We start from the raw sequence: 27,078 nt of genomic DNA, 5'->3' as shown, positions 1-27,078 counted from the left end.
TGTACCAACTACTCAGTGTCTGTTGAATTTATTTCGCAACTGGCTTTGATCAACACACCTGTGTTCTGCCTCTGTCAGACAACCCTATTTCTATCTTTTAGCCATAAGCCTAAGAAAAGGTTCATCAAAACTCTTTTTGACCATTGCCTTATTTCCTGAATTAGGATTATCTTGGGTTGTACACTCTTCACACTGCTACTGTCCCCAGACTGATAATTCATGGCAACTGTCCTGTGCCTGTGGTCTGCTCCAACAGATAGAAATGCCTGGGCATTGGCTGCCTGTATTGACATTGCCACCCTTCAGCTGAGTCCAAAGACTTGGAAAAATGTTTCCTCATGTCTGGATCCTTCCTAAAACACAAAGTGGTGCTCCAGATGTGCCTTAACTGACTCAGGCCTCAGTGGGCCTGCTCTTTTCCCACAACATACTACAACTTCTCTTTAAGCAGATGGAGAGTTATTAGTGATCTTGTTCATGGATTTTTGCTACTGCCCTTCTCTGTTGGCTCATCTCAAGCTCAAAGTTGGCTGTCAGTCTCCATTGGCTGTAGCTACTCCCAGCTGTCTCCACTGAGGTAGCAACCTAAGGACTCAGTAAGGTCCTGAGCCAATGATAGCCAGGACTGATGAAATAGTAAGACAAAGGCTCTCGATTCTAGCTGCACATTTGAATAATTTGGAGAGCTTTAAAAACTATTAATGCCTGAGTCCAGGCACAGAGATTTGAATTCAGTGGATCTGGGTATCCTTTTAAAACATGAGGTTTTGGGGGGTTTTTTCTTTGTTTTGTTTTGTTTTTTAAAAAGCTCTGAATATAATTCTAATGTACAGCCAGGATTCAGTCACTGCAACAAGTAATGCACTGTGGATTTCATCTAAAAGTCTAAACAGACACCAATTCATATCTATCTGCAAATAGAGACCAAAGTGCCTAGTAGAAATTCTACTATACAAGAGACTGTGCTCACTTAATAATTTAATCCTTCTAATGATTCTGTGAGCTCCAGAAATGTCAAGTAATCCATCCTAGGCACACAGTTTGAGGAAAAGTGATGAATACAGAGTATCTACCAAAAATAGTGTCCTGTAACCCTGGTACATATTCTCCCCTATTCCCTGGCCTCATTGAGAGACTAAGGTCTTGTTCCCAGATCCCTGGAACTGAACTCCCTGCAGCTCCACGGAGGGATCTGGAGTACAACCTTGAACTTCTCCCAAGCTAGTTCCTACCAGTCCTTGTCTATCGCTTCTGGTATTTTCTTTCTCTTGATGTATCCTGGAGCCTCAAAATCTAGCCACAGGTCAGCCCTTTGAATTCCCTGTGTTCACTGACTTCCACCAGCTTCCTGCCCACTCTACCATTTCCTCCCAGACTCTGCCCACTATTGGTCCTGGTTGACTCCCAGTTGCTTGAGAGCTAAGGGGAAAGGCCTAGCCCATTACAGCAGCAATTAACCCTGCTCCCCTCGCCCCCATTTTCTTTTCACAAGAACTGCCATTAAAGCTGTTCCTCTTACATCTTATACATTTATAGTTATTCTTTCAGATATAAATATAGGACTACATAATTGTTGCTTTTAACTCAGTTTTATTAGTTTGGGCTGGTTATTCCAGCATTTCCATATAATCTGAAACTGAACTCTCACTTATCATAATGAGGTATTCCTCCAAGACCTTATTATCTAAAACAAAAATTATTAAAGGTCACATATTTTTATCCAAGTACTAATAAAAATTACTTTTCACTATAGGCATTATTTAGTTTGGCCTCAAACCAACAGAATTAACATTCTCCAGCAAAAACCACACTCCAGGCAATTTTCAACAATCCAATGTTATTTTCATAAAAATTGAAAAAAAAAGGGTTTTTTGAGTGCTTTGCTAAAATTAAAATTAAGTAACAGTATGTTGTTCCCTGAGCCAGGTTTATCATAATGGGTGTTCTTAGTGAATCCTTACTGGCTCCAGTGATCTCTTCATTTTTTTCTAATTGCTGCATCTAATTGAGAACCCATTACAAACTTGTCAGGGATTTAATGAAATGTCAAATATCACTTGTAAAAAATGGAATGGCATTTTACCACTTTTAAGTATAATTCCTATTCTTCACAACTTATCAGAATTTCTAATAGTTGCTCAGTGGTCAGCCTGTTTGCATCTGAAATGATTTCAGACCAAGTTTTCTTAATATCTTTTCACCTATTCAGGGGGAATAGGTGGAAACCTCAGGGTTTCATTTATCTTTTTTAAATTGAATACTGAAGTGAGATCCTGGTAGCTTCGCATAAAGTTATAATAAATAACACAGAGAGATCATTTGTACACTTTTCCAAGTTTCCTCCTATAGTTTTTGCAAAACTATAAATAACACAACACTGACATTGAAACAGCTCCCTATCTTATCAGATGTACGTGTGTGTGTGTGTGTGTGTTGAGTCCTATGCAATCTTATCACACTGTAAAAATCATGTATCCAGTTAAGATACTTCCCCCATCTAACTCTATAGGGATCCCTCTTGTTGCCTATTCATCAATGTTTTAAACATTAGCTTGGTACAGTGACATACTCCTATAATCCCACCTACTCAGGAGACTGAGACAGGAGAATCACAAAGTTCAAGACCATCCCAGGCAACAAAGCAAGACCTTGTTTCAAAAAATACAAAAATTAAAAACTAACATTGTCTTCTCTACTCCTTTTGGTTTTTAGATCAATTCCATTAAGGAAAAAAGGGAGGAAAGAGTTGAGAGGTTGTGTGTTCATGGAACTATCTGTTACCATTATCAATCCCTCCTTTTTTGAGCATGGTTTCTTAAACTGCATAAATCTGATTTTTGAATAATATGAAATTTTTTTCCTGGAACTTAAAAAAATGTCCTTAAGATTCTCCATTTTATATTCATTTCTATAATTTCCCTGGAACATAGTTTTGATAAATTGGTAGAGGTTTTCTTCCTACTTTGTAGTCAAAGAAAAAAATAGCTTTCAATTATAAGTAGGCATAAGACATTTTTCATTTGAGTATTAAACTGCAACCAGCATTTGTAGCTATTTTTATGTATTAAAATAACACTTCCCCCAATACTTTCTTTGAAGATAGAAGCACATTCTACACCTCTCCTGACTCCAGTGGCTGCTGCGCTTGCCCATTCAGCACCCATACATTCCAGATGATCCATCTAAGTCAGACTGGTGCTATGTCCATAAAAGGCAGATGGTAAATACTGTAGGCTTTGTGGGACACACATCTCTTCACAACTACTCAACGCTGCTACTGTAGTACAAAAGTAGTTAGAAACACTTTGCAAACAATGGTTGTGCCAATAAAACTTTATAAAAAGGTGTGGCCAACTGTAATGTGCCAATTCTTGGTTTAGGCCAATCATCACAGTTCCATTTCCTCAGCCAGTGACTGGCTTACAAATGGACATGTGAGCCAATTCTGGTGAATCGGATGTGAGGACAATCTCTTAGGGGGCTTTTGGGAAAGATTATCTCACATTTAAGACACACAAAAGAAAAGACAATCCCTCTTTTTTCCTTTGGATGTCATCAAATCTGGATGTAATCTCTGCAAACGCTGCAGCCAGTCATCTTGCTCCTGATGGAAAGATGGAGTTAGTCGTCAAACATTAGGAGGACAGAGCCATGAGAATCAGAGAGAGAGCAGGAGCTTGCATACTATGCCTGGAGACTGCTCCATTTCTTATGTAAGACAACAAATTTTCTTGTTATTCAAACCAATGAACTGACCCAAAAGTATCCTAATTACAGCAGCGCCTTCGTCCTTCAGCATTTAGCAAAGTACTTCACAGAGAAATAGATGTTCAGTAAACAACATTTGTTGGTCTGGCTTAACAATCTGAAGCATAAAATTCTGCAAATTAGAATTCTTTCCACTGTAAATAAGCTAGTGCTTCTAATAATTGGGGTTTTTTTCTTCAAAAAAATCTTAATACAAAAACACCAATGACAGGAAATAACAGTACACTTATATTTAAGATGAGCAGAAATCAAAAACTGATAAGTTTTCATTTTTCCAAAAAGCAATGTGTTTCCACTTTATCTCCTCCCTGTTGTTCTCCTCCCTTCACTTTGAGCCTGTCCCCCTGGCTGGCCCTTGGAAGGCATGCTGTATGCAAATGTGTGTGTACTCATCAGTCTTATTAGGCATAGTTCCAACTGGCCGCCCCACATGAACACAAATAAAAGTTAAACATCAATTAAAATTCACAGAATCCATTTAGTTCTCTGAAAAAGCACTAAATAACTGAACATATTTGGGGTACAAATTAATCTACATTGTTTCCTTTATCACTCTTTAGTTATCAAGCACACTGGGCCTCATTTTAGACTCTGTTAATTGCTCATTCAGCCCATACTGAGGAGGCAATGAAAAACAAGCCTAGGACAAATGGTAACAACTAAGTGCCAGACGGATCAGTATAGTTGGCAGGTGGTCCTGTCAGGGACAGAGAGACACTAGAGAGGTTCCATGGGAGGCCAGACTTGCCCCAGGAAGAGAGGACACACATATCATCTCTCTTCTGAGACCCAATGCTTCAACACTGAGCCTGCTTGTTCAAAACGGACTTAGAAGTCCAATAGGCATCACAAATTGTTACATGTCCCAAGCAGAATTCATAGTTTCCCTCCTAAATCTGTCTCTTTTTAAAAAATATTTACTTTTTGTTTTTTAGGTGGACACAATGTCTTTATTTTATTTTTATGTGGTGCTGAGGATCGAACTCATGCTTCACGCATGCCAGGCAAGCACGTCACCACTTAAGCCACATCCCCAACCCCCTAAATCTCTCTTTTCCAGCCTTTCTCCACTTCAATAAATGTCCCCAGTTGCATAAACCCCAATTTAGCATCACTGGATTTCTTTTTCTGTATATTCACAACTAAGCCAGGAGCAGTTCCTAGTGGCTCTGTTTCCAAACCCTGAATAGTTTTCTCCATCTACTACTGAAGCCAGAATTAGACAGGCAGATAGGCAAGGGTCGGATCCAGAGAATGGGGGGGATTGACATGTTAATTCCTTCAGAGCCCTTCCTCCACCCCTACCAAGATGACCTCTCCCTGCTTCAACCCCATTGTCCCAGTGAATGTCCATCCCTACAGGAAATTGTTAATTACGCCCTCTTCCTGCCCAGATCAATGTACTTTGGCCTCTCCAGCCTGTCTACTTCTCACCTTTTGGCCATTCCACTGAGCATCTCCTGGGCCTAGTCTCCTATGCAGGAAGGAGAGAGATAAGGGGAAGACAGGAAGAGAACAAAGGAAGCCTAAGACCTATAAAAAAGGCAGAATGCTCTCACTTCTTGGGATACCAGGATACCAACTATGGCCCCTTTCTCTGTTACCCTTTTTAAATAAACCCTGCTTTATATGCTTGCCTCGGTGTGCTTCTCTAATGTCATTCTTCAACATGTGAGGAGCAGGACTCCGTAGGCAGTGTTACTACCACCTCCTTAATCCCAGCCTCTGTCAGTTCTCCCCTGAGACCACAGCCTCCTAAAATGCCTTCGGGTTGCCCACCTGACTCTCAACAGCCCATTCTTTGAAAAACAAAGTATGATCCCCTTGTCCCTGTTTAAATTCCTCCACTAGCTTCCCGATGCGTTTTAGAATTAATTTTAGAATTAGAAACTAATACTAGTTTCTTATTTTTTTTTAATATTTATTTTATTTCTTAGTTTTAGGTGGACACAATATCTTTATTTTACATGTATGTGGTGCTGAGGATTGAACCCAGGGCCTCATGCATGCTAGTCGAGCGCGCTACCACCGAGCCACAACCCCAGCCCCCACTAGTTTCTTATTCTTGCTATGACAAATCACAACAATTTAGTAGCTCAAAACAACACAAATGTATTTTTTACGGTTCTGCCTTGAACTGGGCAGCTTTTCTCTGCCACGCCCTTCACTATGATGTTCTGCCTCGACTCAGGCCCAGGAAATGGAGCTGGCTGACCACGGACTGAACCTCTGAAACCGTGAGCCCAAATCATGAGCCAAAATAAACATTTTCTCCTCTAAGTTGTTTTTGTCAGATATTTTGATCATGGCAACTAAACGCTGACTAACAGTTTCCTTGCCCTTTCTTGGCATCTAGAGGCTACCTGCATTCTTGGTGCATATTCCTTTCCTCGTGGGTTCTGACTCTGAGCCTCCTGCACCTCTCTTATAAGGGCCTCTGTGATTACTACACTGGGTCTACTGGATCACCTTCCATCTCCAAATCCTTTACCTAATGTCTGCAAAGTTCCTTTTACTATGTCAGGTAACATATTCAGAGGTTGGAGAAACAGGACAAGGATATTTGGGGGTGGAGGATATACTAAGCCTATCACAAAAAGAAAACCAACATACAGCACAAAACACAAAATACCTCCTCACTGTACCTCACCCAGTCCTATGTGGCCCAACCTTGAGGGTCTCTCTTGCCTTCTCCCCTCACACATACCCTCCTTCTACGCTGGCTTCTGTCTTCACCTTCAACTTGCCCCACCTGATCTCTCCTCAGGGCCTTTAGGCTGTGGTTCCCTCCCCATGGAGCATTGTTCCTCCAGGGCTCACGTAGCTGGTCCATGTCTCACTTATATCTCAGTACTTCCATTCTCCCTGTCAATAAGTAAACTCCATGGGGAGAGTCCATATCTGCCTTGCTGACTATACCACCTGGAATATTGATTGAAGTGTAATATTTGTTGAGTGAATAAACTATCTAATTTCAAAACGCAAGTGATCTCCCTATATAAAACAACTTAATAACCCATTTATGATCCTATTTAAGTCAGTTTTTTGTGTCACTGTGACCAAAAGTCCTGACAAGAACAATTTTAGAGGAGGAAAAGTGCATTTGGAGCTCATGGTTTCAGAAGTCTCCGTCCACAGACAGCGGATTCCATTGCTCTGGACCCAGGGTAAGGCAGAGGAAAGCAGCTACGGACATGGCACCAGGAAGCAGAGAGTGCTCTGCTCACCAGGGACAAAATATAAACCCCAAAGGCATGCTCCAGTGACCCCCTCCCCCAGCCACACCCTACCTGCCTACAAGTTCCCACCCAGTTAATTAAATCAAGTGGATTAAAGCACGGATTAGGTTAAGACTCTCATAACCCAATCAGTTCACCTCTGAACTTTGCATTGTCTCACCATGAGCTTTTCAGGGACACACCTCAACACACCTCAACAGATCCATACAGTTATAGAAATAACTTCTTAAACTCATTAATATCATCCTTAGATTGGTTCTTAGGATAAGATTCAAAAGATGAAATATAAAAAACAAACTATCAAGCCTACAAAACATTGAGGGGAAGTGGAGTGAGGAATGGGCTTAAGAAACATATGAGTAACATAATTACTATGTAAAGAAGACTTAGAAGGATTAATTATAGTCAATTCTAAACTCGATATGACTTGTCAGTGGGATGAGGCCACCAAAACAGGACCTGTGGGTGCTCTGCAGGTTTTGAAGGGAAGAGGACCACTGCTGCTTGGATGCACTTTTTTCCCAATCAACGTGTTGTAACTGTCCCTATTCATGGGCTACAGTGATGATTTCATCCATTATACTATGTGTAATGATAAAATCAGTGTAATCAACATTTCTATCTCTGTAAACAGATATCCTTTGTTTGTGTTGGGAACGTTTGAATCTCTACTGTGCTATAGAACGCAAGCATTTATTCCACTAACTCTATTTTGGTACCTGTTATCCCACCTCCCCTCTCTCCCTCCCCTTTTATCCCTCCTAGGCTCTTCTATGGGATAACATTTTTAGCTTCCACATATGAAAACATGAGTATTTGTCTCTCTGTGCTTGTCTTACTTCACTTAACATAATTTCCTCCAGTTCCACTGGATATACTTTATTAACAAAAAATATGTAGCATTTACATAGGGCATAATATGAGCTAGGCACTAGAGTAACAGCTTGTACCTCATCAAATCCTCAAAATCTTATTATGGAGGAGGCACTATTCTTACCTTTTACTTGAACTCTTCAAAGAGTTTACCCAAGTTTATAGAATTTGTGTAAGAATGAAGATTCATTGTTCAAAGTTTGCATGTTGATCCTAATGAATGCTTTACTCTAAAACATTTTACAATAAAACTCATGTTTTATTGATTATGCTGGATGCAACTAAGAGTTGAAGAGAAAACACAAAACTACTCTTAAGAAAAGGTGGATTAAGAATGTGAATAGCCCTGTGCTGCTGGGGGAAACTAAAAACCTAAGGGCCAGAGATAAAGAATTTACCTGTTTAGAATAGCAACAGGTTGCTTAGCTCCAAAAACATGACTATTTCCCAGAAGTTCCAGCTGCATATTTCAAAGGAAACTGACTTCCTTCTACTTTATTCTGTGTCCATTGAATCATGAACTCTTGCCACCAATTCCTCTAATAGTTCTTTTTATGATAATTTTATTTCAAAAAATAGAAATACTCAAGACGGTCCAACACTATAGACAATAAAAGTCTCCCTCCCATTCTGTATCCTCTTCCAGAGATGAGAGCTATTTTAAAAACACATACACATATGTGGGGAAAGGAATGATAAGACCTCTGGACAGAGGAGGAGGAGGCGTGCAACTGAGCCTAAGCACCTGGAGTCCTCCACAACGCTCCCACAGATCATGATGGGATTCCAAAGTAAGAACATGGCAATTTAAAGAACTTTATGAATTTAAAGGATGGGCACAGGACCATTTGGTATAGCCAGTGTCTGGACTGGGGGATGCAAGAGAGGAAAGAGTCTGGAATGCCTGTCTCCGGAGCCTGGTTTCATAATGGTGCTATTTCACTGGAGAGAAACAGGAAGAACCAGTTAATGTGTTCAGGTTTGTCTGCATTTGTGGTATCCCAGAGATATAGAAGACAGGATGAAACAAGGGTCTGGAGCCCAAGAAAAGCTGAGCTGCAGCAAAGGGTTCTGCTGAATCTGTGGATGAGTTCCCATGACACCTGGTGGCATGGGAGGGAGGATGAGAGGCATGGGCTCTCCCGGTCTTGAAGAATGGGCAGCAGAAGCCTTGTTGCAGGTGTCATCACAACCACATGGCCCATGAAGAATGTTCACTTCCTGACCTTCCAGAAACCTATTTTTATCTGGAGACATGTTTTTGGCACTTGGTTATAATCAGTCCTGTTTTGCTTTTCTACTGTTTCATATGTGTATGCCCTGTTGTCCCACAACATTTACCATCCATTCGAAGATTTGGTTTGAGCAGGTTTTAGATGTAAGAAATACAGCATTTCTGCACTGCAGACGAATTTTCTTAAATCAGGGTGTGCAGCCACCTGCAGTCAGGTTGTGTTTGAGCGCTGTAACAAGCAGAGGGCAGAAATGTGCACGCACTATTGGCCTTACTGTCTTGTGCTTCTGCCCTTGCCGAGAGAACTGCCCCATCCAGCCAGGCCTCAGAGTAGGAATGAGACTGGAGCGTAGCTGCTGGGTGACCCACAGACATGAAAATGAGATATCAATGCTTACTGCTACTAAGTGTCACTGAGATGTTGTGCTAGTCATGCAGCAAGTGTCCCTTTTCTATTGAAATATAATTTATATACAATGAAAGGTTCAGATCCTAAATATTCTCAATCAGTCTTGACAAATGCATACACTTGTACCCAACACCCTAGCAAGTCACAGAACATTGCCATAACCCCATAGAGTATCTGCTGGCACTTTCAAGTCAATCCTACCTCAGCCCCAGAAGCAAACACTGGCTTCTGTCATGATGGTTCATATTCTGTACAGCATGTTTTGAAGTGACAGTTTACCAAGGCTTGTCCAAATCCAGCCCACGGCCTGTTTTTGTATGATCCAAAATCTAAGAATGGTTTTCATATTTCCAAATGGTTGAAAAGAAAATCAAAAGCAGAATATTTTGTAACATGTGAAAATACACCAAATTCAAACACCAGGGGGCTGGGATTGTGACTCAGAGGCAGAGCACTCGCCTAGCACGGGTAAGGCACTGGGTCTGATTCTCGGCACCACATAAAAATAAATAAATTGTGTCTCCTACTAAAACCAAAATAAAATATCAGTGCCTATGCTAAGGTCTTACTGGCACACAGTTTATCCCCATTTGTTTCCATACTAAGGCTGCTTTTGTACTACAGCTACAGAGATCGTATGTCCATGAAGCCCAAAGCATTTCCTACCTTGCCCAGTCATCATTCAACAAAACAATTCATGCTCATGAAAAGTTCAGATCCTACCAAATACATAGCATGGAAAGTGAGAGCCTCTCCTGTGCCCAACATGCAAGGAAAACATGCCACACTAACATTCCACAGAAAACTAAAACTAAGTTACAAATCACACCTAATTGTCATCGTCCTGATTCATTTTCATGAGGGCCAGCATAAGCAAGATCGGCTTAAAACAGGAATAGTGAAACAACACCTAGGAACAGGCCATGACTGAACACTGAGGAAAGGGCTGGATGTGCCACCATCTCATCTGTGAAGTATAGCAGAAACATTTGGACCTCCAGATTAACATGGCAATTCAATTAACATCCAATTCAAGCCAGGCTCAATTCAAAGGTCCAAGGGGCAAATCAGGTATCTAAGCAAGGAAGCAGAGTTCCCCCTGGGTGGAGGGCAGGATCTGGAGGTGCCATTACACTGTGCTATCTCAGGTTTGCCACATTGTGAGGGAGTGTGGATGGCCCTGCCACATCAATGGCTTGGTTCTTACCCTGGAAAGCAAAGTATGTTCCCTTTTGGCCAACAAAGTGCAATGCTGTCCCTCTGTTGGGCCACTGATAGCATTTATGTGATACTTTTAGGAACAATGCCATCTGGAGACATCCTTGAATAATGTGACTTTTGGTCAATCAATACAGTTCTAAAAAGCCCATTTCTTCAAATTTTGTCCAAATACCTCAGCCTACTTCAATGGAAATACTTCACTTTTTCACAAATAACAGAACGAAGGGGTGAAGGATCATACATCAGTACATCTGCAAGGCTTTGTCATGCTAACTGGCAAACGTTAAGTGGGTCAGAGTTGAATTTCTTGGGCTACCCGTGGAAAAGTGGGGTTTTATCTTCTCTCCAGGCCATCCAACCCCATCCCATCTACCCATCCATGGGTGTCAAATTATGAGCCAGCTAGGAATGTCCACATGTCTCAGGGGGTTGATTCTGGTCATGGGTGTATAAGGATCTCAAAAAAAGCTTTAGATCCTTTCTGCAAAATAATAATAATACACACGCACACACATCTCACATATTAATTCATGGGGCCCTTGAACTCCTGGTGCATGGCCAGGAATTCAAGTTAAGAAACCTTTCTACAGTGTGAGTGTACTATGACGGACTGCTGTGGAGATACTCTGTAAAGTCTGTGAGTACCCCAGCAGCTCATTTTTCTTGTTTCTAGGTTCACCAGTGTGCTCGTGCTATGATTACCAGTGAATCTGGCCCTCCATAGAGTATGCACTGGATTGCAAATAGTTGTTTTTTCCAGTATGATATGAACGAACAACCTTTTAAATTATAACTTAGCTTGTCTTTGGAGAAAGAATTCAAGTGTTTGAGAGTACATTAACAAATTTTATTCTAATATTGTGTGTTTGTGTGTATGTGTGTGTGCATGTACATGTACAGTATGCTATGTGCATGTGCCCCTGAGAGATGAACCTTGCATTTCCTCTGGGTCTGCGGTTTTTTGGTCTGCCAGACCAGCAGTGAATTCACTCCGGTCTAAGAGCCAGCCTGTGGGTCTGTAGGCGGCCCATCCCAGAGGAGCTCAGTTAGGGGCACCATCTTGTTGAAGACACTCACCCACATTGAAGCCTTTTCAGCAACTCTGAAAAGTTCCAATTCCTTCTTATCATGAAAAACTAATCTGCTGCTTATCCTTAAGCTGCTTTAAACTACATCCCACTGTGAGGCCTAAAGGGGATTACCAGCTGTCATGTAGCTTTTATCTTTCCACCTACCCAACAGCAGACAGAGGGCTCAAAATGTGACAGAAAGAAGAACCAAGAGTAAAGGAATTCCCAAAGGGGGAATCTGTGTCTCTGAGGCACTGAAAACATCCTATACAAAATGTTAAAACATGAATCTGGGATTTTCCTGAAGTTCCCCTTCTTTTCTTGGCTAAAAACATGAGACTGATAAATAAATATCTGCCAACTTCCAGTTCTGACCAGCGAAGAAAATCAAATCGGGAAAAGAAAATCAAATCACAAAAGGCAAGCAAGCATGGACTTTCATGTGGGTAAACACACACACACACACACACACACACACACACACACACACACACACACTTGGGGAGAAAGGAAAGAACAGGCCACCACCCTTCCTGAATTTTCTGCGATAGACCTATAATTGTTTCTGAGGGTAGTTCTAGACAACACAGGAATTCCTGAGAGTTCAACTAAGGAAAGAGAACATTTTCATTCCTTAGGATTTTCAGATGTTGGCTCTTTCTATGTATATGTGCACACAGAGACTAACAAATAATCCCACTGTCCTATGGCAGCAAAGGCCACTCAGCTGACCAGCATTCTAGTTTATTTTCCCAGGTCCAATTTCTTTTCCAGCAACCCTTGAGACCCATAGAATGATCAGCAGAGAAAGACAAAAGACCTTTTCATCTAGAGCCAAGGGGCCCAAATCACCCCAAATAGCTTTTTTAAATGGGCATTGCTTAAAAAATTTCCCAGTTTCTTAAGCACCAAATACTTTAATGGTCCAAACAGCCACACTTTTGAGAATAAAAGTCAGTGCTACAGGTAAGGCCAGGGCAATAGTCATATAACTAGGCTGTCTATACTGAGAGACCAGACCATGATCTCTCTGACCTAGGCTTGTACCCCCCTTCTTGCACCATGCCCTGCTGGCTCTCTCCTCTAGCCACACTGACTTCTCTCATTCTTCGAAAGGGGCAAGCTTTCTCTCCCCTCCTGGCCCTTGACATGTGCTTTCCTCTACCTGTTCCATGGGTTCATAGCTTTTCACCTGGCTCCCTCCTACTCATGATACGGGTGTGGCTTGGGTAAGGAGGTCTCCTCTGACCCAAAGCCTTCTTACAGGCTTTCAGAGCATCTACAATCACTCACTTAGGGGCTGCTGCCACCGCTACAGATGTACAATATCCCTTCTCAGTGAATAAGCCACAGGCTTGGTTTTCTCACTGCTCAATCTTCAGTCCCTTGTGCTGTGAGTGACACAAGGAGACGATGGATTCTGCAATCTCAGGTACCTACTCTGAGATGCTGCCCATACTGTTGTGAGAGAAGAGCTATCCTGAGTGTTCTTCTGGACACCAGTGGCCTCTGATCCAGCCCTCATCGAGCGGGACTGACCTTAGCCGACTCAGAGCTCTCAAAGTGTCTCCGAAGTGAAGCCTGTGATCCATTCAACCAGGTATGGTTCTGTGGATGAGGAAGATGTCCCAAAAAGAAACACAGTACCACAACCCCTCATCTGAAACTTGGGGCTCAGACGTGTTTCAGAATTCAGAAATTTTCATTTGAACACAATAATATTATGTAATATTGCCAGTGGGGTTGGGGGAACACCCTGTAATCAGCCACACTGATAACTTCTTCAGCAAAATCTGTGAATAGTTACACTGAGTAGCTAAATCAAGCACCAAAATCCCCCTCACATCCCTTCAGGTCAGGCTCTGCAGGTCATTTAGTTCAGACCAGGTCAGGTCAGGATTTCTGCCAAAGTTATGATGAATCTGGTTTCAAAGAGCTTTTGGATTTTAGAATTGTGTAAAAGGAACTATGAAAGTCTAACAGAGGACATTTCATTAATACTGATGTTTCAGGCACTATTCCAAGTTATATATAGTATACAGTATACGTGCCACATATACTACAACATCAATATACGTTGCATATAATATGTAAACATGCCATCTCATTCCTCAAACAATCCTACTGTATATTTTCTACCATATGTGGGAATTAAAGAGTAAAAAGGAGGGCTGGGGCTTTGGCTTAGTGGTGGAGCGCTTGCTTAGCATGTGTAAGGCACTGGGTTCGATTCTCAGCACCACATATAAAGAAATGAATAAAATAAAGGTCCATCAACATCTATATCTATACACACACACACACACACACACACACATATTTTAAAAAGAGTAAAAATGAAAAGAACAGTAGGAGGTATCACAAGAAAATCCAAGGTAGACCAGTGGAATAAGAGGAAGGCGACTAGGATAGGGAGAAGGGGAGGGAAAGGGGAAATACTGGGGAATGATACTGACCAAATTATATTGTTATGCCAATGAACGTACAAATACTTAACAATGAATGCCACTATGATGTATAATTATAACGCACTAATAAAAGTATGGAAAAAACAATCCTACAAAGTATTATCACTACTAATGTTTCAGAGAAGGACTGAGGCATAGAGAATAAAACGAACATATAGAGAAAAAGTAACAGAGCTCAAAACTGGACCTAAGACCCTCGGCGATGCTCAGAGATTACTGACCAAGGGAGCATGACTGCATATGTACTATACAGAGAAGTGGATTTGAAGTTGTTAAGTTCAAAAGTGTGAAACTGCTGAGGTGACGTTGTCAATTTCTGTAGGATTGTCTATCTCAATGTCCTCTTCTAGGCATTGTTTTTTTTCCAAAAAAGGATTACAACGAGGCCCACCCTCCTGGTCACAGTTGGCTGGTGCTGGGCAGGCTCCCAACCCAAATTAGAGCAAAGACAACAATCCCCTGGGATTTGGGAACTGGAACCTCAGTCATTCTCTCTCAAGGTACCTGGACTGGAACACATCTCAGAGAGCTTCAATATCTGAATACAGAATGACATATTCTAGTGGGCAGCCTATGCTTTCTAATTTTTCCCTTCAAATAAAACATGAGCTAGCACATGGGAACTAGTGGGCCAGTTGGGACTGCCTCTGCTGCTGATATTTGATTATTGTTGAGAGTCATTTGGTAATTAAATTATTCAGCCAATATCACTGTGTACCTACTATGGGCCAGGCACTCTGCTAAGCAAATGGTAAACAAGACAGGCATGGTTCACAGTGGAAAGTAAAATAACAACAGTGTGAGTGTTATGATCCAGGGAATATAAGGGCAACAGAGAGGAAACAGAGCAGTAGGTTTAAATCAATTACTAACTGGAACTGAAGTGGAACAAAAATTAATTATACTATTTATGAGCTGTTAAGTTTAATTCCAACAAATTCATATCTAAAAACTGAGCAATTGTAAATAACTACTGATATAAGCACTAAAGATGTGAACAAAGTTTCCATATGCACACTGAAGCCTTCTAACATTCATATGTTGTGCATAGGCCACACACACTATTATGGCTAACAGAAGAGTAACAAGATTTGCATACATATTATGAATGTTTGATTAAATTGCTCAATAGTGGGAAAACTAACACTACGAGAGTGTGGTTTTCAGAAAACAGTCCAACCAATATCTTTTCTCCCTTTAAAGCTAAACTTATCCAATTAAAACTGCATTCTGTAGAAAGAAAGCGCTTTGCAAAAATATTAGTGGAATATATCTGAATTTCAAGAGACAAAAGAGTAACACTACAGGGATTTTAGTAAACAGGATGAGTTCTCAATTAAGACATATCTGATATAAATATGACAGGCCCTGTTAGCTGTGGGTACACTAACATATACTTCTTTCTTCCTTGTTAATGTCAGCCCAATTTTGCACAGGACATTAATATGACCTGCTAAGTTCTTTTCTGTCCTCCCTTAAAGTAACAGATGGCCATGAATCATGGTTCTGGTGAAAGAGCCTAAGTCAAGTTTGTTTCTAGTTTCCTAATAAAAGAAGATAGTGGTGATAAGAGGAGCTCTTTCCATACCCTTCTTCTCCCTTTCATGTGAATCTGAGGATGAGACCGTGTTGTCACCATGACAAGACAGCTAGCATGCATGTTAAGTGGCTCTGATGAGAAGCTGAACCAGCCTCCTTCTAGACTTGGTATCATGTAAGCAAATACACTGACTTGTTTAAACCACGGTTCTTTGGTGTTTGTTATTTGCAACCAAGCACTCCTATTAGAGTGCACAAGATAGAAGGAAGTATTTAAAAGTGTGAACCTTGGGCAACTATAGTTACAGAGATTGAGAATTCTCTGCAATTAGTGGCTCAGTGTGGATGCCAAGAAGCAACTAGTCTGTCATGGTACAGCATGGAATATCAACTGTCATAGGCACTAAGTCAGAACTGTGGCAGAGGCTGCTGATTGTGTATTCAATCTATCTTCCTCTTATTGTTTCTCACAAGCAGCATCCTAAATGTGTTCCTATGTGGCACCCACATGTGCTTTCCTAGACCCAGAGCAAGCCATATTTCAGTCGCCTGAGCAAAGTCTACCAGAAGATGTTACAGTTACTCAGTCCAGGAACTGTGCTCTGACCACTGTATTGTCAGCTACTTCCGGCCCCACCAAAGGTGCAAGAGATTTCCATGCAGAACACAGCTCGAATGTGTGACTGACTTCAGGGCATGTCAGGTTACATGGTTAGCACCTTCTGGCCTTTTTTGGGGTTTGGTAGAAGTAGGTTTATAGGTGCCTAATATATTTAATACAGGGTCATTACTTTTCTTAGACTCAACTGTAGCTTTTTAAAGTGATTCCATAAAAACACATATACTTCCCCTGAATTCAACAATCTCTCCACCCCAACACCACCTTTCTGGGGAACAGGGGTTTGAACCCAGGGCTTTGCACTTGCTAAGCACATGCTCGACTGCTGGGCTGGACCTCCAGCCCTCCTTTCCTTTTCTGTAGCTTGAGAAGTGCTCTATGCTTTTTCAGTCTTGTGTTAAGGCTTCATTTGTAAATAAGACGATGATTTTGCATATCACACACTGAAGGGTGATGTTTATTCCAGAAGCAAAGAGGAGCCACTGAAGGATTTTAAACAAGGGAATGACACAGCCACATTTGTTTTTTTTAAAAAACAAATCCCTGGGCTGTACTCTGGGGAAGCACCCTATAAGTTGGCACAAGGAGACTAGTACAAGACAGTAAAATGACACAGGCCGGATGGAGGCCATGGCAGTGGGCAGACTTGAGAGGGATTTAGGAGGTATCAGAGAAAGGGTTTGGTGACTGATTGAGGAGGTAAAGAACAAGAAGGAGTTAAAGTGACTCCCAGATTTTTTTTTTTTTTAGTTGTAGTTGGACACAACACCTTTATTTGTTTGTTTGTTTGTTTGCTTGTTTTTATGTGGTACAGAGGATGGAACCAGGAGCCTTGCACATGCCAGGCAAGCACTGTACCGCTGAGCCGCAACCCTAGCCTGACTCCCAGATTTGACACAGGGTGGCTGGTGATGCCATCCACAGACACAGGAAATGTGGGAGAGTTAGAAGAATGGGGGTGTTAAGGAGGGCTGAGAGACACACGGTATGTGCAGTTTTGTTCACTGTGGGACATCTCATGGAGATGAGGTGGGTCAGGCACTCTGATGTGAGCAGTTTTCACTATAATGTAAATGCAAACAGATACGATTCAAGTCGTGGGACTTACTGAGATCATCTCCTGAAAATGAGCAAAATGGAAGGTGCCTAAGTGAAGCCCAGGGAACACTAACATCAGCACCCACAAAGGAAAAAAGGAATGGCCAGAGGGGCAGAAAGAAAACCTTAGAGGAGGTGGGGTAGGGGAGCAGGGGGGAGCTCAGGAAGAAGAGCTGTAAGAATTGGGTGGTCTGCTGTGCTCACTGCCAGAGTTTCATTCATATGACCCCAGGGGCCCATCCTCCCCAGTGCACATGTGTGCATGAGACTCTCCTCCCATGGCCACAGTTAGCTGGCCTCGGTGCAGGTATCACTGACCCAAGAAGGACAGGACCCATCCCTGAATGCACAGGCAGAGACAGGCCAGACCTGGGAGTCATGGGTGTTATCCGCCTCCGTGTAATGGTCTGGACTCAATTCTCTGTGCTAAAGGCTTGGTCACCAGCCCATGGTACTATAGAGAAGTGGAACCTTTAGAGGTGGGGCCCAGTGGATGGACGTCATGGGGGACATGCCCTTGACAGGGATACTGGGATCCCAGCCCTTTCTCTTTCTCTCTCCTTTTGCTTCCAGGTACCATGGGGTGAACATCTTTGCTTTACCACACACTACCTCACCACAGATCCAAATGCAAGAGAGCCAATCAACCATGGGCTAAAACCTCTTAGAGGTTGATTTTCTCAGGTATTTTGTCAAAGTGATGGTAAGTTGACTAATACATACTGCGACATGGATTAGGAAAAAGAGAGAAGTGGAGCAGAGAGCCAGGGTGTCTGGGAAAGACCCCCTGCATTCTGATAAATGACTCTTTCATGCTATGGCTGGTTCCAGTCTGTATGACTTACTTGGAACTATCCCAAATACACCCAACAAGATGCACAGAAATGTCAAGGGCTGTATTACCTGACAGCATAAAATATGTGCCAAATGGAAATATAAGAGGTGGCTCTGGGAGCTCAGGAGAAGGGGAAATTAATTTTTGCTGAGTTGAAACAATGCTCCCAGAAGAGAGGTGACATCTGAGCTGGCACTTTAAGGATTAGGAGGATTGTATGGGTAGAGAAAATAAAAGAGTGCATTCTAGCTGAAGGAAAAGCACTAGCAAATGCAGAGAAGCATGAAAGAACATGGAGTATTAAGGGGAAGTGTAGGTGAGGCCACACTCTTGCCAGTCTCCTGTTCCGGTGAACTCTCGTGTGCCTCTTGGGACCCCAGGAAGTCTTCCTGCCCTCCCACAGCACCCTGGCCAACCCACCATCACCCTTCTTATATTGTGTTGAAATAATCCAGTGATTGGTCTGTGTTTCTCCCCAGTCTTTTGCATCTGTCCCTCTCTGTGCATCCCCTCCCTGGCATAAGCTTGGGCTCAATACAGTCTTGAGAATCTCAAGGAACCACTACGCAACCCACCAGAGTCTGAGACCATGAGCCAAATAAACTTTTCCAAGGTCAGGCAGGCTTAGTTTGTGATGACTCACAGGCCAGAGAACATTAAAACAGCTGACATTTTTAAAAAGTTAAATAAGATATATACAATATAAAGTTCACCAGTTTAACCATTTTTAAGTGTTCACTTGTATTTAGGACATTCATACTGTTGTGGAATCATCAATACTATCCACCTTTAGAACTTATTCATTATCCCAAAATGAAATTCATTAAACAATACCCATTAAACAACAATTCTCCATCTCACTTCCTCTAGTCCCTGGCAACCACCATTGGACTTTCATCTTTATGAATGTTGCTTCTCTATGTAACTCATATAGTGGGATCATGCAGTATTTGCTCTTTTGAAAACAACTTAAATTTTAATGTGCTTTAAACTGTAAATTTACCAAGTGTTATCATTTCCTCCCTGCAAGCTAGGTAGGGAAGGAACTATTGGTTTTCAAGAAGCTGAAGCGCAGGAAGGAAAAATGATTGTCCAAGTCTCCGTTTAAGGGACGATAAGGGCCATGAGATACCAGGCTTAGCTAATCCTCATGCACCCATAGAGGCTCTTTCAGAATCTGGATTATTGCAGGGTCACTACCACAACCTGCAACTCATTCTGGTGGCTTTTCTGGGTCCACAGACATGGTTTGAGCACTACAGATCAGCAATAGGAACAGGAAATGACCAACATAGAAGGATCTATCTTTAAGGAAGCTCAGTCTTTCTATGGTCGGGTGCAGAGATGGCTGGATTAAAACTTTGGCTTTTTGTTACTCTTCAATCATGGCCATGCTGGCATATTTGGCTAACCCAGAGATGATTAGAGAGGTCAAAGCCAATGATAGCATTAAAAATTAATCTACAAGTCATTTGGAGTCCACTGGAATAGGTAGTACAGTAAAGTCACAGCAGAAGACACTAAACGACTAACGCTCCTTCTGTCTGAGGACCCAACTCTTGGGTGAGCTCTCTTCATAACTGAACGTCAGGAGAAACAGTTGCTTTCCATACTCAGATCAAAAAGTCGGCTCACTTTTTTTTCCCTGCAAGGTAGTATGTAACACTAAAGACCTATTTGCCACCTTCGAAGAGACTGTAGCATTTCTTTAGATTTGTTTTCTGGAATCAGAAATGGCTCGAACTATTCATTATCTTCCAAATCAATGTAATGCATGCAGAGAGCTCTCAGTGAGCCTGAAGAGAGTGAGTGGCATACACTTTGTTCTTATTAGTATCTACTAAAATAATTTATTTGAGGATTGTTACATAAAGTCTGCTATCTGCTTAGGAAAAAGGGGGGGCTCAAGTAAAGACTGGGTTAGCTGTGGAAATAAAAGTTATACTTTATTTTGCAAATAAGAATTGTGTGAAAAAATTTCTCCCCTATTACAAGACTAATAGTTATTGCCTACTTTCCATGTACTGAGTTCTTTACATACATTATCATCATTTTGTCATTTAAACCTTTTGTAGGAGACACTAATACTTTCCCATTCACAAAAGAGGAAACTACAGCTTAGACAGGTTGAGGTAGAGTAGTGTTACTACAGTTTCGTAGATAGCAGGTATCTGGGCCTTTACAGGAGTTCACAGACCAGTGGAGCACAAAACACATAAAGAGAGACATTTATACCAAGTGTAAGGGCAGAAGTATGTGCAGGAAGTTAAGAGACCGTATAGAGAGGCTTAAAAATTCAGCACTGGCACACCAGGAAAAGCTTCCTAGAGATGATGCCCCTAGCTTATTTTGTAAGGTACTACTAATATACAACAAAATGTCCAGGAGTTATGTATTCCATTTGATAAGTTCTAACAATTGCATACATTTGTGCCGCCACCATTAAAAATCACTTAGAACATTTCCTGACAGGTCCCTTGTGCCCCTCTCCTCTCAACCCCACTTCCTTCCCCAGTTTCTGACTTTTATCTAATTGATACTGGGGGTTTTTTTAGTATTAATTTTTATTTTATTATTTTTATGTATTTATTTTTTAAAATGACTGATTAGTTTTGAGTGCCCTTGGACTTCATAAAAATAGAATCTTCTAAATCATGTATGTTTTTATTCTAATTTCTTTTGCCAAGCGGAGTCTTAAACAAGGTACAGAGCTTTAGCTGAGCAGCATAAAACAGAAGCAGAGGCAAGAAATGACCTGGTGTTTGGAGGCTGTGGTGATGTGGCCGAAGACTGGAGCACGGAGTAGAAAGTACTGGAAGTGGAAAGGAAGACAAGGGGAGGGGCCAGTCATGAAGGGCCTAGAACCCCAGGTTTTGATCTTCAACTTTATTCCAAGGGCAAAAGGGGGCTAATGAAGAATTACATCAGCTCTGGATGCACAGGTTTGTACACTACTTTACCTGTTAGCATATGCTAAACTCAATCATCTTAGAACATGAATATGGGAAGTTATACTGGGAATTTAATCAAGGGGCGATTTACCACTGAGCCACTTCTCCCTGCACTTTTTTTTTGGAAAAAAAATTTTTTTGACAGAGGGCCTTGCTAAGTTGCTGAGGCTGACTCTGAACTTGCAATCCCCATCTGAGCCTCCTGAGCCACTGGGATTACAGGGTGGACACTGTGCCCACAGAACATGGATAATAATAATAATATCTATTTTACAGATGATCAAACTGAGGCTGAGAGAAGTGAAATTTCCTAAGTGATAAGGCAGGTTTAAAACCTAACCTGATTCCATAAAGTAAAGGGAGGGAAGCCAGTTTACACTATGAACTGCCGCAGGTGAAAGGCAGTGAAGATGCTGTTGAGGATCAAGAGCTTCCCTGTACTGGCAGCGGGAGCCAGTGGAGTGCCACCCGGCAGGGGAAAATGAAGACTAAAAGGGTAGAATCCTGGCAGGACCGATGCGGGGAGCCGGGCATCTCCTGAAATCCCACTTCTCTTATTTAAGGTGCTGCTAATGACTCAACTCAGATCCCTAGAGAGCAATGGGTACGACTTAAAGAGATGCAGCGATTCCTTTCTGGATCCTCCTGGCAATCAGTTTCACACCCAGTGTACACGGTCCTCTCCACTGACCAATTAGACTCTGCAACCTTACAGATAGGCTAAAAATATCCCTAAGATTATAAAAATTTTTATCAAATCTATATTTTTAAAAAATTTAAAACCAATTGACCTTCTTATCCCTTGTTTTTTTTCACAAACATCATTTTTTCTATAACAAACCAAAATTGGTTTTTAGCAAATGTCCTCAGAGTTACCTTCCTCCTATTCAAACTTAAAATATGCTCCAAAATGTGATAAGAAATAATAATAAGGAAAAGGAAGACTGATATTTTTAAACTAGAAAAAATATGAAATTTGCCTGTTATACAACTCAGTGGCACTGAGATTAACATTTTAAGGCCCAGGGCTCTGGAGAAAGTCTAGCAATATGGTACGTGGGGGAAAAAAAATTGACAAAAGCTTGGGCTAGGTCAAAATCTGTTAAGCTTTCCTAGTATCATTTAACCATAATGTCTTTTTTCCCCAGAAAAAAAATACTAGCACCTCACGGCGCACAGACATGCTTTGGGAAGCTGAAATGTGTTTCCTTTACCTGGAAAGCTTCCTCCCTCGTCTTTCTATTCCTCTCTCCCCAGTTAGCACCTATTTCCTCTTCAGTTCTGTGCTTGGAATGACTTCCTTATAGAGACCCCTCTGGAAGAACCCCACATGTCACAGGGCCACATCAGTGTTCCTCCTATGTTCCATTCAATCCTCACGGCAAGGATCTCTACTGTACCTGCCAGTGTACCCTGCTGCCTCCGGAGTCTTCGGAAACTTCTTCAAGTCAATGACTGTGTTTTGTTCATCATTATTTACATTCATAATACCTAATGCAGTGCTAATAATAAATATTTGTGTAATGATAGGTTGACCATTGACAGACTGGTACCCTACAAAGAATATGTACAACCTTAGATATCAGAAACTTGGGTGGGGGAAGACATTTGCCATCTATCAGGCAACACCAAGCACAACGCAGAAGAGGAGGAAATCAGGACGCAGTTGGTTAGGAGAATTGAGACACGCAAGTCCAACTTGATGAGGGTTGCAAAGTCAAACAATGATATTTTTAAAAAAAGAAAAAAGTACGGTAGATACTCCTTTAATGCGAGCTGGAACATCAAAGGCTGGCTAAATTCTACCTCTAAATGGATGTGGGACTTGGAATGAGCTCCTCATCACTTCTCTGAGTTTCACTTAATTATGATATAATGAGGAGGGGAGAAAAGTGAAAATTTCAAGAATCATTTTGTATGCCTTCACATATAATTTAATGAACCATCTTTTGATATTTTTTTATAAAAATGATATACTCATTTTAGAAAATGCTTTTCTTAAACCAGTAAAGGAGAAATAATTCTATAATCTCATTTATAATCCAATCACATAAAGCTTCAGGACTTTTAAAGTAGCTGACAGGAGGTTAAGAGTCACTGTAACTTTATAGAATATAAAGTATGGAAAATGTAAAACAAAATAATGAATCATTCAGAAATAAAATTTTTGAGTAGTTCTTCCAGTTTTAAAAAATTTATATGATCACGTATTTTGTGTTTTAATGTGGTCATGTCATAAATGTCATTCTGCAAACTACATTTTTATTAAATTAAGTGGTGGACCCTTTGGTATGACTGATCCAATTGTAATTTCCAACCTTCATGTTGTCATTTGAAAAGCTAGATACTTTGTTATCATCTCTTGAAGTCAGAAATTGAAATGTGACATTATTTTGGCCAATAGGATGCCAAACGAAAAAGTCAGGTATGGGTTTCTGAGAAAATTTTTGCTTTCTAGATTAAACAGTGGAGAAATAGCTGTTGACACCACTGTTTCCTCTCTGCTCTCAAGGTAGACTGGATGGCCGAGGCTGCAGCAGCTTTCATGTGAACATGAGGTTTCCAACATCAAAATGGCAGAGTTGTTGGTCTTGATGTCATTGAACCAACTGAACCAAGGCCAGAAGCTGCCTATGTTGGTCTTCCTGTTATGTGAGAAAAATTAACACCTTTTTATTTCAGCCATGGCACATAATTTTTAATTAGCTGTATTCCTGACATAAAATGTAACAAAACATCTTTTCATGACATTAAATATCTCTCCTACAATATCACCTTAAAAGTTTACATAGTAGTCTATCAAAAAGATGTACTACAATTCATTTAATCAATTTTCAACATGAATCATTTCCCATTAAACTTTTATAAACACTTCATGAATATTTTTGTAGACAAAACCTTTGCACACATCTATGACTATTTTCTTAGAATAAACTACTAGAGATGGAATTTCTTAGTCAAAAGGCATGCATATTTTTAAGACCAATACCAACATGTATATCCTCATTCTCTCTTCATACAGGGAATATCATTTTTTAAAGTTTAAAAGACCAGATGGGTCAAAAACAATACTTCAGGGGCTGAGGTGGTGGCTCAGCGGTAGATCGCTCGCCTCGAACGTGTGAGACCCTGGTTTCGATCCTCAGCACCACATAAAAATAAATAAGTGAAATCAAGGTATTGTGTCCAACTACAACTAAAAAAAAAATAAATATTAAAAAAACACTTCATTAGTACATCATTTCTAAGGTTCCTTTTATGATAAAACACCTATGGTTCAATTTGTAAAAAGTAAATGAAGGTTTGATGTGGGTTTTATTTAATTAATTTATGTTCCTTTCTTTTTTTTTTTTTTTTTTGTATCAGGGATTGAACCCAGGGGTACTCAACCATTGAGCCACATCCCCAGCCCTTTTCATTATTTCTTTTGAGACAGGGTCTCACTAAGTTGCTGAGGATCCGATAAGTTGCTGAGGCTGGCTTTGAACTTGTGATCCTCCTGCATCAGCTTCCGGAGCTGCTGGCATTACAGCATGTGCCACTGTGCCTGGCAGGATGTGGGTTTTAAAGGACTGATGGCTGACTTTGGACTTGAGATTCAATTCCACAGCAATGAAAACACTGTGTGCACGCCACTCTAATCCAGACAAACCCCACCACCACCACTGTGAACCCAGTCTCCTCTCAGCAGGAGAGGGCTCCCCAACCAAGAGCCACTGCAGAACACCTGTGGGAGCTCAGAGCAGAGTCACAAAGACAAATGAGTGGAACACGGAACCTGGAGAGGTCAGCTGGTCTCTGGGAAGAATCACATTTTAAAGGAATAAAGAGAGAAGAAAGGAAGAGAGGAAGACAGCACCGGAAACCAGCTTGCAGGCTCACCCTCCTGGCACTGGCCTTCTGGTGTCCCTGGGCATGGCTGCTTTGGCTCCGCAGTGCCCTCTGTTTGGACAGCTGCTCCTCTCCAGGGCAGCAGTAGGCTCTGCCTTGTCCTTCAAGGCTCAGCTCCAACAGCCCCTCCTCAGGGGATCTTCTCCAACACCAACCTGATTGCCCTGTGTGACGTTCTTCTGAGCACTTATCGCCACCTGAAATGGTCTTGCTTACTGATGCATGTAACAGTCCCTCAGGGGGGACCTGAGCAGAACCTCACTGCTGGACCCTCAGCATCTAGAGTGGCACTCAGTCAAGATTTGCTGAAGGAGCCAGTGAACAAACGGATGATTCCCTAACCTCTAACCAAATAAGTCAAAAGATGATCATGGAATGCAGTGGGTGGACTATCACTCTGGAGTGTGGTGAGTTTGTAGCTCTTGAAATGGCATAGCTTTGGAGAAGTAACAGAGCTGTGGAGAGTCCATGGTCCATGGCAGCAGCCACCTCTGGGCACCTCTAGGGTCCAGGAAGGGATGGGAGGTGTTACTATTATGAAGGGCTTTTCACATTTATTTCTGTTTTTTTGTTCCCATTGGTCTTCTAGATGTTATTTAATTTTTTTTCTTAGGATAATTTTCAAACAAACAAGGTAAAGGGAATAGTATAATGAACCCCATGGGGGTATCACCCTTTCTATTTTAAATCCTCTCAAACTTTCTATAAATGTGCTGGAATATTTTAAAGCAAATACCAGACACTAATATCTTTTTTTAGCATTTAAATTTTTTTTAAATTCTAATTTGCTACATATGACAGCAGAATGCAATACAATTCATATTACACATATAAGAGCACAAGTTTTCCTATCTCCGGTTGTATAGAAGGTATATTCACACCATTGGCCAGACACAAATATCTTAAACACATTTTTAATATTCTTATGCCCTGAGACTGCATTTAGAAGGGACAGAACCTCAGAAATGCCTGCAACATATACAGAGTACCAACAGGTAAAAGCTACTTGCTGATACCCAATCTATGGCAGCACGCTGCTTTTTTCTCATTGACCTGCATGAACAGGAAGACCTCCAGCTAACTGCTTAAAAACATACTGAGAGCAAGCAAAGCCTTTGATCCCTGTGGAAAGCTTAGAATTCAGGCAATTGTCCAAAAGCACTCGACTCCAAACAGTAATAAGCCAGGTCAAACGGACATTTCTGTCTGACACCTGGTTATTTCAGCTGTCACCTCGCTGGTTACTTAATTTCCCAGCTTAATTCCTTCTAGATCCTGGGAAGAGCCTTGTTCACTAACTAGTACTGCCTTTTCTTTTTCTAAAATCACATGAACAAAAGGGGAATGTTAATTACAGGTGCTTCAGAACAAGTGAGAGGCATGCTTTTGCAGCTAGCCTTGGTGAGGTGGCGACTCCAGGAGGCAGGGGGCTGGGCTCTCTGAAAGAGGACCAGTCAACAGTGGACAGACACACAGATGCAACTGATACTTGCCCAAGCACAGCGCCTGGAACAGGCAAGCATGAAATGAACTAATGAATTAATGAACTGGAACTAAAGAAGTTGGAGAAGCCTACAATGCTGGAATCCTCACCACCCATCCAATGTACTGTAAACAACAAATGACTTAAACAAAACATACCAAATAACTCATTAAAATAAGCCTTCAACTTCATCACTTTAACGCAAGAGTTATTTTTCATTTTCTGTGTAAGTTTTAAGCCTTTGTCCTTTGTGGATTAGTTTTTTCACTGGAATCTTGGCTTATCGGCATTTTAAGTACACTCCACTTAACATAGCAAATATATTCCCATGGTAGAAGTCTCCTGAAAATTATTTTAAATGCTGCATGGTTCACAGGTTT

General features: G+C 41.3%; 1 protein-coding gene across 5 annotated transcripts in view; it reads right to left on the bottom strand.

Annotated features, from left to right (window-relative positions):
- Positions 1–27,078, bottom strand: part of Tmcc3 (transmembrane and coiled-coil domain family 3) — a 261,814-nt gene that overhangs the window by 133,487 nt on the left and 101,249 nt on the right. The window lies entirely within an intron of this gene.

The sequence above is a fragment of the Ictidomys tridecemlineatus genome, chromosome 6 (genome assembly GCF_052094955.1).
Source record: "Ictidomys tridecemlineatus isolate mIctTri1 chromosome 6, mIctTri1.hap1, whole genome shotgun sequence".
Classification (NCBI taxonomy): domain Eukaryota; kingdom Metazoa; phylum Chordata; class Mammalia; order Rodentia; family Sciuridae; genus Ictidomys; species Ictidomys tridecemlineatus.
The sequence above is the reverse complement of the archived record's forward strand: the minus strand, read 5'-3'. Positions and strand labels throughout refer to the sequence as shown.